The sequence below is a fragment of the Oryctolagus cuniculus genome, chromosome 18, assembly GCF_051225735.1.
Source record: "Oryctolagus cuniculus isolate XC-2025 breed Fujian yellow rabbit chromosome 18, ASM5122573v1, whole genome shotgun sequence".
In the NCBI taxonomy this organism is placed as follows: domain Eukaryota; kingdom Metazoa; phylum Chordata; class Mammalia; order Lagomorpha; family Leporidae; genus Oryctolagus; species Oryctolagus cuniculus.
In genome coordinates, this window is record NC_142884.1 from 44,065,590 (window position 1) to 44,070,741 (window position 5,152).

At 50.6% G+C, this 5,152-nt stretch overlaps 1 pseudogene; it reads left to right on the forward strand.

Annotated features, from left to right (window-relative positions):
• The first annotated feature begins 650 nt into the window (after positions 1–650).
• On the forward strand, positions 651–2,099 carry LOC100358392 (protein disulfide-isomerase A3 pseudogene; annotated as a pseudogene).
• The last annotated feature ends 3,053 nt before the right edge of the window (positions 2,100–5,152 follow it).

A 5,152-nucleotide genomic window follows, 5' to 3' on the forward strand; every position in this document is an offset into this window, starting at 1 on the left:
CCTGCACCCCATGGGAGACCAGGAGGGGCACCTGGCTTCTGCCGTCAGATCAGCGCAGTGCACCGGCCACAGCGCGCCAGCCGTGGCGGCCATTGGAGGGTGAACCAACGGCAAAAAGGAAGACCTTTCTCTCTGTCTCTCTCTCACTGCCCACTCTGCCTGTCAAAAAAAAGAAAAAGATAATTATCCAGGAAAAAAAATAAAGACAATTATCCAGGGCCAGCACTCTGGTGTTGTAGCTTGACACTCCGCTTGGGGTGCCAGCATCCCATATGGATGCTGGTTCAAGTCCTGGCTGCTCCTCTCTTTCTTTCTTTCACAGGCAGAGTATTGATTTCTTTTCTCTTTTTTTTTTTGCTGCTGCACTTTCAATCCAGCTCTTTGCTGATGGCCTGGGAAGACAGTGGAGAATGGCCCAAGTGCTTGGGCCCCTGTACCCACGTGGGAGACCCAGAGGCAGCTCCTGGCTCCTGGCTTGGATTAGCTCAGCTCCAGCCATTGTGGCCATTTGGAGAGTAAACCAACAGATGGGAGGTCTCTCTGTCTCTCCCTCTCTGTGTCTATAACTACCTCTTAAATAAATAAATAAATCTTTTTTTAAAAAAGACAATTATCCAGCCCGACCTCCACAGTGCCCGCTGAGCCTCGACCCTCCGGGCCACCCCCCGCCTCAGCTCGCCGCCATGCGCCTAGCGATGTTTCCTGGCGTGGTGTTGCTTCTCGCCACAGCCCGCCTCACCACTGCCTCCGACGTCCTGGAACTCACAGACGACAACTTCGAGAGTCGCATCACCAACATGGGCTCTGCTGGCCTCATGCTTGTCGAGTTCTTCGCCCCTTGGTGTGGACACAAGAGGTTTGCCCCTGAGTATGAAGCTGCAGCTACTAGATTAAAAGGAATAGTCCCACTAGCAAAGGTTGGTTGCACTGCCAACACAAACACCTGTAACAAGTGTGGAGTCAGTGGATATCCAACACTGAAGATATTTAGAGATGGTGAAGAAGCAGGTGCTTATGATGGGCCTAGGACTGCCGATGGAATTGTCAGCCGCTTGAAGCAGCAGGCAGGACCAGCTTCAGTGCCAACTCGGAGGAAGATTTTAAGAAATTCATTAGTGATAAAGATGCCTCTGTGGTGGGTTTCTTCAAGGATTTATTCAGTGAAGCTCACTCTGAGTTCCTAAAAGCAGCCAGCCACTTGAGGGATAAGTGCCGATTTGCACACACCAGTGTGGAGTCTCTGGTGAAGGAGTATGATGATGATGGAGAGGGTATCACCTTATGTCGTCCATCACATCTGACGAACAAGTTTGAGGACAAGACTGTGGCATATACAGAACAGAAGATAACGGGCAAGATTAAAAAGTTTATCCAAGAAAACATTTTTGGTATCTGTCCTCACATGACAGAAGACAATAAAGATTTGATACAAGGCAAGGACTTACTTATGGCTTACTATGATGTGAGCTATGAAAAGAATGCCAAAGGGTCTAACTACTGGAGAAACAGAGTAATGATGGTGGCAAAGAAGTTCCTGGATGCTGGACACAAGCTCAATTTTGCTGTAGCTAGCCGTAAAACCTTTAGCCATGAACTTTGATTTTGGCTTGGAAAGCAGTACTGGAGAGGTTCCTGTTGTTGCTATCAAAACTGCTACAGGAGAGAAGTTTGTCATGCAGGAGGAGTTCTCGCGTGATGGCAAGGCTCTGGAAAGGTCCCTGCAGGATGTCCTGATTGAGTTTTATGCTCCTTGGTGTGGTCATTGTAAGAATCTGGAGCTCAAGTATAAAGAACTGGGAGAGAAGCTCAGCAAAGACCCAAATATTGTCATTGCCAAGATGGATGCTGCAGCCAGTGATGTGCCTACCCCACATGAAGTCAGAGGTTTTCCTACCATCTACTTCTCTCCAGCTAAGGGCTTCTCCCTTCTCCCGTCGGCTCCCCATCCGTGGCCTCCATGGGGGCCCGCCCGGCCCCGTCCGCCGGGGAGCCCCATTCCAACCCTTGGGGCAGGCCGCCCGTCAGGCGCCCATGCCTGGCTGCACCTGCGGTTCAGGGGCCCGGGCTTCTCCCTTCCCCCTTCCCCCTTCCCCATGTAGTCCATGCTCGGTACCGGCTGCCGTTGGCTCCCCTTACTAAAGAATTTTTGCTGGATAAGGGACCCGACAAGGCCTGCAGGGTGGAGTAAACTGCCCCAGTGTCTATTTCAACACTGATAGGAGTCCTCTCCACGTTAAAGTTTACCCTGAGCTCGGGGAGGGGATCCAAACCCCGTCACCCCTAATCTTCCTCTTCCAGAGCAAGGAGCTGAGTGGTCTTCCTTTTGGGGCACTCGTTTGCCCAATGTCCCTTTTCTTTGCAGTAGGCACATTGATCTGGGTCCAGGGGCAGACGACACTGTGGGCCCAGGTTGTTTTCCTTTCTATCTTCCTTGCCATGAGCTCCTGTTTTACCTACTACTGTGGCCAGGATTTTAGTTAACTCTTGGTTTCATTTTTTATCCCTAATGTTTTCCTGTTCCTCCCTTTCCTTTCCCTTTCTCTGTTCCTTTTCCTCCTCCGTCTCCATCTTATGGAACACCTTGTCTGCCTCCTTAACCAGGTCTCGCAGGGTTAAGTCCTATAGCCCCTCTAAACGCTATAGTTTACGGCGTATGTCTGGGGCTGACCGATGAAGGCCATAGTCACTGACGCCCACTGCTCCTCAGACTGAGGATCAAAGGGTGTGTATCTCCGGTAGGCTTCCATTAGTCTTTCTAAAAAGACTGAGGGAGATTCAGAGGGTCCCTGTACTACTTCCCTTACCTTAGCCAAATTAACGGGCCTTCGAGCCGCTGCACAGAGACCCATCACTAGAGACTGGCGATAGGTAGACAGATGCTCCCTACCTTCATGTGTACTAGGGTCCCAGTTAGGTCGGTGCAAGGGAAACAAGTCATCAATTATGTTCTGGAGCTGGGTCGGTCGCCCGTCCTATCCAGGAACATTCTTTCGGGCTTCCAGGAGTATCCAATCCCTCTCCTCGGTGGTAAAGAGGGTGCTCAGTAATCGCTGACAGTCATCCCAAGTCGGTTGGTGGGAAAACATCAGTGACTCAACAAGACCTGTGAGGCGCGAAGGATTTTCAGAGAAAGGGGGATTATTATTTTTCCAGTTATAGAGATCAGAGGATGAGAACGGCCAATACTGTAATGCCTGCATCTCCTCCCCCTGGCCATCATCCACCACAGGCCCGTATGGTTGAAGAGGGAAGGTCACAGCCACCTCTTGAAAGCTCTGCACCCTCCGGCTTCGGGTCCCCTGGGCAGGCCCTCCCTCCGGGGGTGACGAGGGTGGGGAGGAGGGGGAAGCAGACGGGGAAACAGAAGATGGGGGTGAGTCCGGGGAGGGTACAGATGAGGCCGGGGAGGGTAGGGGGGCATTTAAGGGTACAGGGTGTGAGGCTTGAGGGGTGGAAGGATACAGAGGAGGGGAATCAAAGACAATCAGATCCGTCTGGGATTCAGGCAAAACAGGTGGTGCTGGTGGCGGGGAGGATGTCTTCACGGGAAGCACAATAGTTGACATCGGAGCCTGAGAAGTAGGGGTGGGCAGTAGGAAAGGTCTTACCCAGTCAGGTGGATTTTCACAGAGGTCCTCCCAAACCATTATGTAGGATTGTTGGTCTGGGTGGCCATGACAGCCAGGCTGAAAAATGGCTTCTTTCACTCGGCAGATGAGTGGCAAATGGAATGAGCCCTCTGGAGGTCAATCCACTCCGAGGGCTGGCCATTCAGAGGCACAGAAAGACTGCCATTTAGAATACAAGGTACACAAACAGGGAGACAATGACGAAGATCAACACACAACGACCAATTACAGTGTCTGAAAAAACCCTAAAATAATACACCGGCCATACTGATTGCGCTGGCAATACAGATGCAGACTCAACATCTACCCAGCAGGAAGCCCCTGGGCGCCCCCAGTCTTCCTTCCCTCCTGGGGCGTCCCCCAGGGCTGTAGCCTGTGGCCCCCGGGCACATCTGCTGGCCACAGTCAGGGAGGGCTCACGCACTTGCCCCGACAGCTACTACTACACCAGCGCAACAACCAGAAAACCAGAAAACTTGAACAGACCTAGAGCGTTCACAGACTACTGGAATAACAACACAACATAGAGTAACAAGAATAGGCGCCTTTACTTACCCCGAGAGATATCCGTTGGAGGCATCCACAGGCAGCAGACCAAGTCTCGGTGGGACCTCCAAATGTTAGGGTCGAGAAGCATCTGCCACCCAAGGAACAACTCCAAGAGACACTCTCATACAATCAGCAAGGGGTTTATTGATCCAGCATGCTGGGGCTCTCTGAACACGCAGGAACAGAGCAGCCCCGAGAAGTCAAGGGTCAGGGTTTTTAAAGAGTTTTCAGAGACTAGCAAATCATCTCACACTGTGGGAAGCTCATTAGCAAATCAACTCACACCGCCAGAAACTCAAAGCACGTGCGGGGAGTTCCTAGAATTGATTGATGCATTAACGGCGGGTGAGGCAAGGGTTACACAGCTTCGGCCCCTTATCCTCACACAGGTGCAGCTGAAAAGCTACGGAACCGAAACTATACAACCCCGCCCCACAGGGTTTTCAGCTTTGGGGAAGGAGGTTTGGGCCTGCAATTTTCTAGCTCAATTCTTCCATAGAGGGGTACTATTATCTCCATTTCACAAGGAAGGAATAGACACCTAGCAGTTTCTACACCATGAACAGAGCAAGATATAAGTGTAGGCAGCCATGGCTTACAGATCTCACTAACACATTGTGGTACATCATTAGGAGGCTGACTCCAATCACTGTGGTGGAGGAAGGTTTGGAACTCTCCTACACTAACAGGCTCCCAAGTGCTGTCTGTTAAGTGGTTACAACTGTGCCCAGTGCCCATTTTTTCCTCAAAACAGGAAACGAAGTACCAGAATGGAAATCTGTGGTCAAATTTGTCATTAAAAAAAAACAAAAAAACAAAAAAAAAAAAAAAAAAAAAAACCTCCATGGGAGTGGGCATGTGGTGCCGAATAAGCAGAATGATTCTATAGATGAAAACACTCTTGGTTGAGACTGTGCCTGTCAAAGTGACCATTCCAGAAAAAATTCAAATCCAGACAATTATCTGACTATCCC